The sequence below is a fragment of the Corvus cornix genome, chromosome 1A, assembly GCF_000738735.6.
Source record: "Corvus cornix cornix isolate S_Up_H32 chromosome 1A, ASM73873v5, whole genome shotgun sequence".
Classification (NCBI taxonomy): Eukaryota; Metazoa; Chordata; class Aves; order Passeriformes; family Corvidae; genus Corvus; species Corvus cornix.
The window spans coordinates 67,007,088-67,020,246 of NC_047057.1; the positions used below are offsets into that span (position 1 = coordinate 67,007,088).

Here is a 13,159-nt window from a genome sequence, read left to right on the forward strand (position 1 = left end):
AGGGAACCTTGTGTACTTGGCAAGAGTTCAAATTTACTGTTGTGGCGGTGGAAACATCCACGCCGGCGGCTCCTTTAGTGCTCCCACTGAGTTGACTGAGTAAGCCTGCATTGGCAGCATGCCCTGATTTGGCAGCATGCCTGGGGAATTGTTGAGGAATGGTTGGAGGATCAGGGACATGGGTCCCTGGAAGAGCTGTACAAGCAAACACCTTTTTAGCTTGACATAAGCAGGCCTCTTGCTAACTGCAGAAATCAGCAGGCCTCTTGCTAGCTGCAGAAATCAGCAGGCCTTTGCAGGCCTTTTGCTAGCTACAGAAAAAGGAAATAATGAGAACAGAAACCATGAGAATAAAGAAGGAAGTCAAGGACACAGATACAGTGTTCTTGACAATACTGTTATGGATAAGAAACAGGACGTGCTGACAAGATGTACTGACCATGAGAGATGAGGAAGAACCCTGATTTCCCAAATTGCAACATAAAGCAATACGTGCAGCTTTTTATCCAGCGCCAATAGAGAAGTGACAAGTATGCATATTTCAGTGTATAAAAGCAGAATCCTGATTCCAATAAACTGAAGCTTGCATTATCAATCACATTGATTGTCTGCATGTCTTCCCTCGCCGGAGTCAACAAGAGGGAATTACTTGTGTCTGCGTGCCCTTCCCCTTTGCACTTTTCTTCCGTTTCCCAAGTTTCCCAAAAATTGACCATTAGCATGATATTTAGATTTACACTGTTTTGCATAATGGCCAGGTTTCCCACATTGATTACAAGAAAAAACTCCTGCTCTCCCCGTCCCTTTCTGTTTCTGCCCTGCTTGGTTCTGTTTACAATTAGCTTTCAAGTGCCCTTGCTGTCTGCATGCAAAACATTTCTGAGGTGGTCGCAAAACAGCTGCTAAAGCAGATATTTTATGTTCCACAGACCTAACCTTAGAACAAGCTGTAACCATATCTGTTAACCATATCTGTTAGTGTAGAGTCCCCCAGAAGGCTATCAATCACCTACAATCTTCATTTGCATTATCCTGAGCCAACTGTTTACATAACACCTGTCTTAGATTTTCATCTTCTACCTGTCTCTCCAATGATGCAGCAAACTTTTCTACAAATTGCAGAAACTACTCTTTTGTTCCCTGTATTATTTTTACATATCGAGGTTTGGGAGAGGCCATTTCCATGCGTTTTATCAATGCACCCATACCTATTTTTTGGCACTGTTCGAGAATTGAAGGATGCCATCTAGCTTGCAAATCAGGGTTAGCAAATGCATTTCCTCCCATTAGGGCATCAGATCCAACTGCACATCTAGGATCATCTTGTGGCCAATGCATATTTTCCAGTGCAGCTCTCTCTGCCATCTGTTTCCAGTGACTCTCAAAAACCCCAAATTGCACAGGTTGAAATAACACTTGAGCAAGATGCTTAATATCAGGTAAGTATTTATTACCCAAATTATTTGCATAACTTCTTGAGACCCCAGACCATATTTAGCAATTCTCATCTGTAAATCCTGAACCACTTTCCATGCAATCACACTATGGCTATCTTGTTGATTAGATCCTGGTGAAGCCTTAAACACTGGATACACCTGAGCATCTTCCTCTGCACTGGCACCAGCACTAGCACTCCCCCTGGCATTAGGCATAGCCAGCTTTTCAACCAGCTCCCACTCTCCATACTCTAGAGCGTTTTATTTGACTTGCTCCCAAAACCAACCAGGCTGTCTCGGCTGCACTGTCACCTGACAAGGAGGCAGTGTCCAAGGTCTGCTTTTCCAAGCTTTTTTAGAGTGGCGAAGGCCACACTCGCTTTCCTGAGAACACTCCTGCCCTGATGCGACTTCTGAGAGTCTCTGTTTAATCTCCCTCTCATCCCCACTGTCACTGTCAGTGTCACTGTCCTTTGGCAGTGGTGGAAAAAACTGTGAGAATTGTTTCGTGAGTGGCTGTGCAGACAGTGGAGATAGAGGCGGGGAAGCTGTAGGAGCAGGCAGTGCAGTAATATCTGCTCTCTGTTCTTTTAAAGTTATCTCTGCCAGCTGATCAGCAGGCGAGGGATATATTTGCATCTGCTGCACAAGTTCTCTAGGAGAAGGATAGGTTGGTGGCACATAGTCTTTCGGGGAGGAATACAACTTTTTATCAGGATTGCAGTTTTCAACAAAAGCCTTTTGAGTCTCAGGCATATCAGGAGCTGCCCTTTCCTGTCTCCTCCTCTAGTTCCATCAGATCGTCTTCTGTAGGAGTTACTTCTGCCTTTTCACTGAGCTGCCCTCCCTCTGCTTTTTCCTGCTCTTTTTTTCATTGTTTTAAAGTTTCAAAGAGCAGACGCCAGCTTGTTGCTAACCTCTGTGCCTCTTTGTTTCCACGAGAAACAGCCTCCCACAGCTTTTCCGCAACAGCATTCCAGGAGCTTATACTGAAAGCAACACTCCCATCTGCTGGAAAATAATGAGATTTCACCCACAATAATATACTTCTCAGTGCATAGTCTGCAGTGCTAGCACCTGTGCTTTTTAACAAGATTTCCATGTAGACAGCACAGTCTTTTCTTGGCTAGTCAAATTATTCCCCATATAAAAATTGTTGCCAACAGCTCACCTCAATGAATTAAGGTCTTCCATTAAGGTGGCAAAGTCTTGACCCAGGTCAATAGCAGAACCCTCTGCTCTCAAAGCTGTGTTGGCCACCTGTCACCTTGGCACTTCACCCAGACAAAACTCCCTGCTATCGAAGCAGGCTTCCTGCTCTCCAGGCAGGCTCTTTGGATCATGCTTCCCTTTTGCTCCCAACCACGTCCTGGGTCCAGGAATCACGTCAGGGGATCACCATTTGTTGCAGTGGAGATGGACACACGACACACACTGTAATCCAAAGCCATAAGAAGCAAAGATTTTTATTATTCTCAGCTATTACTCTTATACCTCTTCACAGTTACGGTGGTTCATTATGATTGGCTGCTTAGCAAACAATGACAGGGCTGTCTAAAAAACAATGACCATTCAAACAGCAATACAGTTAGCTATACAAGCAATTAATTACATATTATATGCAAGTTTCCTCTTATACAGTCTTGATGTTCCATAGCAGGAACATTTTCTTTCATTGATTATGATCTGTGGCTTTCACTGTGACTACAGTTTCTCATGGGTAGATTTTTACTGTTTTTAAATCAAGCTCTGTGAGGTCTTAAGACCAGCTGTCAGCCACATCAGATTGCACAAATGGCAAGGGCAAGGAAATGCAAACAAGGTATAGGCCTGGCAAGGCAAGACCAAGGAGGAAAGCAGTAGGCAGGCCAAGGGTGGGGGATGGGCATGCAAGGTAATACAAGGGAAGGGAGGGTTAGTAGGGCAAGGCAAGGAAACTGTTGGTCTAACAAGGCAAGGTAAGTGAGTGTTACATCACAGTATTTCTGCCAGAGAAAACCTGCCAGGACAGACAGGTCTGGCCGGCCCTGATCTTGTGTGGGTCACCTCTAATCTGCTCCTGAAACCCTGGGACTCTGTGAAGGCAATGTGAGGAGCAGGCAACAAGGCAAGGACTCGAAAAACGAGCTAGGGAAGTCTAGGTGGTAGATGGGTGAGTAAGGCAATGCCAGGCAATGCCATGGTAGGAAGTGCGAGGGAATTATTTGGAAGCCTAGGCAAGGCAATCAAAGGTTGGGATATAGAAGGAAAGGCAAGGGATTGTCGGGAATGACAAGGAAATGAAAGGCAAAGCGGAGCTAAAGGAGGGTTAGGCAAGGCAATGAGAGGCACAGGCAAAAAGCATTAGGGAAGTCAAGGTGGGGGGCAGGTTAGCCAGGCAATGCAAGGTAATGGACAGGAAGGAAGGGCAAGGGAAGGATACAGAGGGGTCAGTAATGCAATGCAAGGTGTGGGTAGGCAAGGCAAAGGAATTCGAAAGAAGGGCAGGCAAGGCAATGCCAGGCCAGGGAAAGAAATCATCAGGCATGTCACAGTGGGATATGAGCATGCAGGGCAATGCAAGCCAGGGGAGTGTTAGGCAGCATGAGACAAGGGATGTGCTAGATAGGCAAGGCAATGAGTGTCCTAAGAGGAACAGGCAATGCACAGCAATGCCAGGAAAAAAGCAGTAGGGAAGTCAAGGTAGGGGATGGCTGAGCAAGTCAGTGCAAGGCAATGGAGAGTAAGGAAGAGAAAGGGAGGGACACAGAGGGGTCAGTAAGGCAATGCGAGTTTTGAGAAGGAAAGGAAAGGCAAGAATAGAGAGGGGATGGGTATGGAAGGCAAAGTCAGGCCAGGAAGGGGTGAAAAAGGCAAGCCAAGGAAAGGCAAATACCTTGTATTACCCTGAATGCCCATCCCCCACCTCTGATCTACCTATCCCTTTCTTCCCTGGGCTTGCCTTACTTTAGCAAGACATCTGGCCCCACCACAGGAGAGTTTATCTATTGTTTCTTAGCTGGTGCAATAACGCAGGGCATCTTGCGCTCACGTGAGCTTCACACGAGCCTTGGTGAAGTAACTCAATCAGGGCAGTTTGCCTTGTAGTGAGTTATTTTGCTGCCATGGGATTGATGCTTTTAGCTGACACTAAACATCTTGCTGTGGAAGCAGATATGGAAAGATAAGCTGGAATTTCTGACTGACAGACACTTCACTTTACAAACTAAAAAAGCTACACCAAACTTTCATAAAGCAGAAGTCTTCTGCACATTCCCTAGAAATGTGTGGGGCTTTCCCCTGAAGTTGGGACACTGCTTTGGGGTTACTCTTTTGGGGGTTGAGTGAAAGGAATCTGTGTACACTATCATCAGTTTGGTGGTAAATTACATTGACTCCTAATCTATACTATTTCTTTGCTAGCTATAATATAGGTACCTTTATATAGTGCACTGTTTTATGTAATCTGCTAGTAGTTCTTTTGTTTTATACTGTGTAGTAAGTAACTCTGTTTAAGGCCTTTTGTCTGTTACCTCATGTCTATTCAATAAATAATCCATTTTATAATAGACCTAAATCAGCCATTCTTAAGAATCAGCGAGCAAGAGTGATTTAGGTGCGGGTCACTGTCTTGGGGTGACTTTATGATGTGTATCCCATATCGCCGCCCCTGCCCAGAAATTAACTTTGTGCCTTTCTATGCCTCTGAACTGAGCCTGAGAGGGGGAAGGAAAAAACTGAGCAAAACTTTTTCAAAGCAGTTTGCAGCTTGTTCAAGGTCACATAGAGATAGCAGGTTTTTCCCAGCTGTCACAGGGGAGTGAGGAAGCACCCAGCTTGCTGCTTTTCAGTCAGCTTTTAGCCAGTTGTTTCAGTTTCTTGTTCTCCGGAGAGAGACTGAGACTTGAACTTTGTTTTTCCTTCCCTGGAATTCCAGATTTTCTCCCTTTTCTACTGGACTGCTTTCAACCTCAGAGCACATCAGGAGGACTTTCCACCGGGCACAGAGGGCCTGGCCCTGGGCCAAGCCCCAGCTCCAAGGAGACCAAAGGAAGGACTCTAACACTTCTTCCCAGGTTTTTCCTCCACAGCGAGAGATTTTATTATTTAGCATTATTTAGCATTATTTTCTTTTTTCCCATGTGTTTGTTAAATAAACAGTTTTATCTCCTTCACTTTCCTTCGAGGAAAATCTATCTTTTCCCGAACCTGGTGGGGGATGGGTGGTTGTGCCTTCTCTCAGAGGATATATTTCTAAATTTGGCCAAACCGGAACAGTCACCTAAACAGAGCTCCTGCTAAAAATCTGAGCCTAAGGGAGGGCTCGTCTAAAGCTCTCACTCAATCCACAAATATGGCAAATGTTGGAGGTTTTCTCCCAGAGGAAAGCTACCTGGAAATAGGACTCTGGCTGGGCTTGGACTCCCAGGGGCCTCCTCTGAACTGCTCCCGAGAGACTTTGGGGGAAAGCTTTTCTTGCTGTGGAAAAGAGGCATCATTGACAGTCCAGGCACCTAGGGCTGAAAGTGGGATTTGGCCTCCTCAAATGGTGAACATGGGAGGATTTCTTTCAGAAGAAATGTGCTGGAAACTGGGGCTCTGGCTGGCCTTGGACTCCTGTGGGACCCCTCCAAACTGCCAATGAGACACTAGGGTGGAAAACTTAACTTTCTTTGGAAAATAGCAATCATTTTTAGCCCAGATGCCCAGGGCCAAATGTGGGATTCCACCTCCTCAAATGGCAAATATTGGAGGCTTTCTCCAAGAAGTAAGTTGTCAGGCACTAGGGCTCTGGCAGGCCTTGGACTCCCGGGAGCCACCTCTGAACTGCCCCTGAGGCACTTGGTGTAAAGCTTCGCTTGCTGTGGAAAAGAGCCATTGGTCAAGCCTAGGTGTGTGAGGCCAATTAGTGGGATCCCACCTACTCAAATGGCAAATGTCGCAGGATTTCTCCAAAATGTAGGATGCCCGGAAGTAGGGCTCTGATGGGCCTTGGACTCCTGTGGGCCTCCTCTGAACTGCCCCCCAGACTGTAGGGTGGAAAGTTTTCCTTGTTGTGGAAAAGTGCCACTGCTGGCAGACCAGGCATCTTGGGCCAAAAGAGGGATCCTGCCTCCTGAAATGGGGAATGTTGGAGGATTTCTCCCAGGGGAAATCTGCCAGCAACTAGGGCTCTGGCTGGCCTTGGACTCCTGGGGGCCTCCTCTGAACTGCCCCTGAGACACTTGGGTGAAAAGCTTTCCTTGCTGTGGAAAGAAGCCATCGCTGGCAGACCAGGTGCCCAGGGCCGAAAGAGGGATCCTGCCACATAAAATCACAAATGTTAGAGGATTTCTCCAAGAGGAAAGCTTCAGGATCTAGGGCTCTAGCTGGCCTTGGACTCGTGAGGGCCTCCTCCCAACTGCCCCTGAGACACTTGGGTGGAAGGCTTTCCTTGCTGTGGAAAAGAGCCATGCTTGGAAGCTCAGCGTCCAGGTCTGAAAGTGGGATTCTGACTCTTCAAATGGTGAGCATCAGAGGATTTCTCCTAGATGAAAGCTGCCAGGAACTAGAGCTCCAGCTGGCCTTGGACACCTGGGGTCCTCCTCTGAACGGCCCTGTCTTGGGGTGACTTTGTGATGTGTATCCCCTATCGCTGCCCCATGCCCAGAAATTAATTTAGTGCCTTTCTGTGCCTTTAAACTGAGCCTGAGAGGGGGGAGGAAAACCTGAGCAAAACTTCTTCAAAGCAGTTTGCAGCTTGTTCAAGGTCACACAGAGATAGAGACTTTTTTCAGCTGCAGCAGCAGAGCGAGAGAGGGGAAAGCACCCTGCTTGCTTTCAGCCAGTTTTTCAGCTCTTTTTTCTTTCTCCAGAGAGAGAAGGAGAGTTGAACTTCTGTTTCCCTGGGACTGTTGGGGAAGATGAAATAGGAAAGCCTTATAAATATGATTGCCTGACAAAAGATTTTGGGAATATGAAAACTACAGGCAACATCGAAATGAAAGCCACTTTTGAAATACCAAGTCTTAGTTACTGAACAACTAGAAAACAATGGTATGGCCGACTGAAGGTAATCCCCTCTTGATGGAACAATACCCTCTGCTTGCAAGCAGGTCCAAGGGTCAGAGCAGACCCTACTAGCTCAGCAGAAGGGGTCCAAAGAGTAGTTTTTAGAAGTTAAGATGTAACACTCTATGGTAATATAAGAACTCTTATAGGCTGTATGTAAATGCTATAGGATTTGTATCTTGTATTAGATTGGTTAGTGACAATTAGAATATTCAGTACAGAAGATGATTTATTGTATTGTAACCAGGACTTCAGACATTCCTTACTACTTCTTCCATTCTATTCCTTACTACTTCTTCCACTCCTGCTCTTACTTCCACTCTTGCTCTTACACTCTCTCTCTCTCTCTCTCACCCGTTTACTCTCTTGCTCTCTTGGGCCTGCTCAGAGCGGAGTCTGGCAGCTCTGAGCGGTGCCCCTATACCCACACTTTTACAATAAACCGACTGTGTCCCAAGACCTGCCTATAGAGATCTCTCGTCTCCGTCCCCGTCACCGACCGTCCCATCCGTCTACGTCCGGCCACCCTTAACCTACATGGGACTTTATCTTTTTTTCTTTTTTTTTTTTTCTCCGCTGGATTGTTTCAACATCAGAATACATTGGGAGGAATTTCCACCAAGGTCTTGGCCCCAGAGGTGGGCCCACCAGCCCGTCCCAGCTCCAAGGAGGGGGAGAGAGAGATCTACGGAAGGACTCTGAAATTTTCCCAGGTTTCTCTCAGCAGAGTGAGAGGTTTTATTATTTAGCATCATTATCCTTTTCCTGTGTGTTTGTTAAATAGTTTTTGTGGGAGACAGAGGAGTAGAAACTCCTGCAATTAAAGGAGGCTTTGATTTACAACCCTGGAAGAGACTAGGTCTGGCTTAATTGACAGAGATTTATAGATCTTAAGCAAAAGGATTACAAGCCTGTGTTCCTATAGTTATAAGTAAAAATGTACACTGGGTGTTCTGGTGGAGGGTTTTAAATATAATAGCGTGATTTTATATAGTTTAAGTTAAGAATGTAGATGGTATAATAGAGACATCTGTGTGTACGTGACATGAGAAGTTATTGGTCAAGACATAGCTGCATTGCAGTGAGAAGTGCCACAGGTGATAGGTCATAAATCCAAAACAAAGTGTCGTTTTAAGTGCCTATTGGATTAGAAAGTTATAAATGACGATGTAACTCTAAATCTTGGGATAGTCACCATTATTCGGAGGTATTGTAAAATCTCACACCTTGATTGATGTGTTTTGTTATTTTAAACAATAAATTTGTGTAATCGTGTAGTCCCATCCCTGAAAGTTATTGCCTCCAACGAGTGAACACGTGGGAAATTCGACAAGTTTTTATCTCTTTCACTTTCCTTTGAGGAAAATTTATTTTTTTCCCGAACCTGGTGTGGGAGGGATGGTTGTAACCTGCCTTTTCTCAGAGGATATATTTCTAAATTTGGCCAAACTGGAACAGGCCCCTAGACTCTAGGGTGGAAAAGTTCCCTTGCTGTGGAAAAGACCAATTGTTTGTGCCCAGGCACCCGGAGCAAAAAGTGGGATTTGGCCTCCTCAAATGGTGAATATCACAGGATTTCTCCCAGAAGAAAGCTGCCAGAAACTAGGGCCCTGGCTGGCCTTGGATTCCTGTGGGCTTCCTCTGAACTGCCCCCCAGACACTCGGGTGTGAAAGCTTTCTTACTGTTCTAAAGAGCTATAGTTCACACCAAGGGCTGAAATTGGGATCCTGCCTCCTCAAATGGTGAATGTTGGAGGATTTCTCCCAGACAACAACTGCCACGAAGTACGGCTCTGGCTGGCCTTGGACTCCTGGAGGCCTCCTCCCAAATTGCCAATGAAACACTAGGGTAGAAAGCTTTCTGTGCTGTGAAAAAGAGCCATTGTTCCCACCCAGACACCTGGGGCCAAAAGTGGGATCCTGCCACATAACATGGGAAATGTCAGAAGACTCCTCCTGGAGGAGACCAGCCTGGACCCAGGGCTCTGGCAGGCCTTGGACTTCCAGGGGCTTTCTCCAAACTGCCCCTGAGACACTATGGTTGAAAGCTTTTCTTGCTGTGGAAAAGAGCCATCATTCACACCCAGGTGTCCAGGGATGAAAGTGGGATCCCTCCTCCTTAAATGGTGAACATCACAGGATTTCTCCAAAACATAAGCTGTCAGGAAGCAGCGCTCTGACAGGCCTTGGACTCATGAGGGCCTCCTCTGAACTGCCCCTGAGAAACTGGGGTGGAAAGCTTTCCTGTTTTGGAAAAGAGCAATCATTTTTTCCAAGATTCCCAGGGCCAAAAGCAGGATCCCACCTCCTCAAATGGCAAACACCGGAGGATTTCTCCCAGAAGAAAGCTGCCTGGAAATAGGACTCTGGCTGGGCTTGGACTCCCAGGGGCCTCCTCTGAACTGCCCTGGATACACTAGGGTAGAAAGTTTTCCTTGCTGTGAAAAAGGCATCATTGGCAGCCTGGGCGCCAGGGTCCAAAAGTGGAACTCAGAATCCTCAAATGGTGAGTCCCAAAGGATTTTGCCCAGATGAAATCTGCCAGGAACTGGTGCTCTGGCAGACCTTGGACTCCCGAAGACCTCCTCCCAACTGCCCCCAAGGCACTTGGGTGGAAAGCTTTCCTTGCTGTGGAAAAGACCCATTGTTCGCACCCAGGTATCCAAGGATGAAATTCGGATCATGCGTCATCAAATGGCAAACACTGGAGGATTCCTCCCAGACAAAAGCTGCCAGAATCTAGGGCTCTGGCTGGCCTTGTATTCCTGGGGGCCTCCTCCCAACTGCCCCTGGGAAACTGGGGTGGAAAGCTTTCCTTGTTGTGGAAAAGGACCATAGTTTGCTGGGGCCCAAAGTGGGATTCTGCCTCTTAAATTGGCCAATGTCAGAGGATTTCTCCCAGAGGAAAGCTTCCTGGAAGTAGGATTTTGGCTTTCCTTGGAATCCCAGGGGCCTCCTTTTGAACTGCCCCCAAGATACTAGGATACTAGGATACTTTTCCTTGCTGTGGAAAAGAGCTATTGTGTGCAGCCCAGGCACCCAGGGCGGAATGTTGGATTCTGCCTTCTAAATTTGGGAATGTCGGTGGATTTCTCCCAGACAAAAGCTGCCAGGAAGTAGGGCTCTGGCTGGCCTTGGACTCCCAAAGGTCTCCCCCAAGCTGCCCAGGATACACTAGAGTGGAAAGCTTTCTTTGCTGTGGGAAAGAACCATTGTTTGCAGCCATGCATCTGGGTCCAAAAGAGGGATTCCCCCTCTTTCAGAAACTAGATAAGTTTAGTGTCTCAAGCCCTTTTTTGGGGTGTTTGTGTCAGGAATGAGGCCACACTCAATTTGAAAATTAAAAACTGATTCATTAAACAAAACGGCCGAATTTCTTAATTAAAAAAATCTCATCCGGATCTGCAGCAATTGAAGACACTTGCAGCCAAGAATAGGCTAGACACCCAAAGCAAAGACCCACAGTGCTGGGTCTCACTTGGGTTAGCCCCAAGTGAAATAGTTTAACAAGTAGGCCTAAGATCCCTAGCACTGGGCTCTGCCGGGGCTAATCCTGAGAAAAGTGTTGTAGAGGCAAAGGAGCAACCACCAACACTGGCAAGAAGCAGGCAAAGAGCACTCCTTGGTCTGTGTTCAAGGTTTTTATGCTCCCCTAACCCCTCCCATCACCGTCCACTGTCCTGCCTCCAAAGTACGAGATGACTGGTGGAATTCTTTTCAAAGTCCAACTCATTGGTCCTGGTTCAGGGGATGATGTAAAGTCTTTCTGTCATAGTCTAGCATAGCCATGGAAGTGATTATCTTCCAAAGAGGTGCTTACAGCTTCCTCTATGACCTAACAGAACCTATTAGCTGGCTAGTTTGAATATTGGTAACTTTTTAAGCCACTTAAGAAGCTTGACACGCCTCTGTGATCCACATTTAAGAATGAACAGAGCCCAGGAAAGCTCTCTTGTCTTCCGGCCTTTGGACAGGTAGCGGGGGGGCGGGGGGCTGCAGGTGGCCTAGCGGGGGGCTGGGCCTTGCTCGGCCTGGCCAGTTCGGCTGTGGCGTGGTCCTGTTCCATCCACGCCCCCCCCCCCCCCGCCCTGCTCCATGCAGACAGCGTGGCCCAGCTCCCCACCATCCCCCTCCAGTGCGGCCAAAGATTCATCTGAGGATGCCCACTGCCCGGCAAAGATCATGTGACCAACAGCGATAAGCAAACTCCACTGCAAGGCCCAGGTGAGATTAACCCTTTTTTAGTGATGTAAGTTTCCTCCAGAACAGATGAAGCCTGCAGACATCAATCCTCTCCCAAGTCAGAAGAAGAGGGAAGGTGAAGGCACGTGAAAAAAAGAGACAGCAAAGTCAGCAAAGAAGGAAGAGCTGAAACCCTGAGGGAGGAGAAAGAGGAGCTTCAAGCTTAGAAGCTGAAATTCTGTTGTAAAGCTATGGTGATGGACTATGATACATCAGAGTACCCGCTGTAATTTCGTGAAAGCATGGGGGGGTGGAGCGTTCAAGTTGCAATTGTGAGCAAAAGTATCTGTTCTGAAATAAGCAAATGACAGTAGCTGTAATTTGATGAGGACCCTTGCTCCCAGGGAAGGAGAAGACCTCTGTTCCTAGAGATGAAAGTGATGAGGATCCTTGCTCCCAGGGGAGGAGGAGGGCCTCTGTTCCTGGAGCTGAAGATGCTCCCAGAGATATGTGAAGAGAACCTTTTCTTCTGAATGGCTCATCCTTAAAATGGTACCCCAGTAGCTCAAGATTGGACCCTCAAAAACAGTTGTGGGGAAAGCTGTAAGTCGAGGGAAGGGACTTTCACATGCGAGCAGAAAACCTACCTGGGCGGCTGTCTTGCTGTGATATTGAAGCCGTGAGAGAACTGTTTCTTGTGGCGATGTCTCCATAGCATGAACAAGAAAGACTCCTCTCCCTAAGTGAACTGAAAAAGATTATTATAGAGGTGGTAAACTGACTGAAAATCCCAAGGGTTGTCTTTTTACATTGTCAGTGGCAGAAAGGTGGGGGGAAGAGAAGTGTTCTGAAGGTTTAGTCTGATTTTTTTTCTTTCTTTTAGGTCTTTATATTCTTTTAAGTTTTGTGCCTGCTTTGCTTTCTCCTAATTCTTATCTCACAGAAGCAAAATAAGTAAGTAATGGATATTTTGAACCTAACCATTACACTTAATTGGTGTTTCTGCCCAGTTATGAACTGAGCCCGCTACGCTTTTTACCAATGGCTTGCTGATTATTAGGGGTGCAGTCTCTGGGTGATGTCATCTGAGTTTCTGGCGGGAAACCTCTTCATTAAAATTCATGGTTACTATGGAGCGTGGTGACAGGTTACCGGTCAGCTTTCTAAATATAGCACCTTGGCTATGGGTGAGGGGCTTTTTCTCTCTGGAATATAACTGAACTCAAAGATGAATACCACAGGGTTTTTCAATGTAATTTAAACTCTTAAACTCTGTTTAGAACTTAGAAGTCACATTTAACACTTGAACATCAAGGAACGTGAACTGCAAAGTCTCTTAATTAACAATAAACAACATTCATATTTTGAGTTACTTACTTATTCTTTCATCAATGCGAAAGCCAAACTTTCCTGGTTTATTTTGGAATTCCTGTTTGTGTGTGTGCACAGTGGTGTGTGGGGTATGCCCAGCCCCTGCCCTGGAGGGATCTCTGCTGAAATAAGGGATTTCG

General features: G+C 46.5%; 1 long non-coding RNA gene across 1 annotated transcript; it reads right to left on the minus strand.

Annotated features, from left to right (window-relative positions):
- Positions 1–1,429: 1,429 nt before the first annotated feature.
- Positions 1,430–12,393, minus strand: LOC109145234. Its single transcript, XR_002046518.1, has 2 exons — positions 12,296–12,393; positions 1,430–2,870 (listed from the first exon to the last, which is right to left on the minus strand). It is a non-coding gene; the product is annotated as an uncharacterized LOC109145234 (long non-coding RNA).
- Positions 12,394–13,159: the final 766 nt, after the last annotated feature.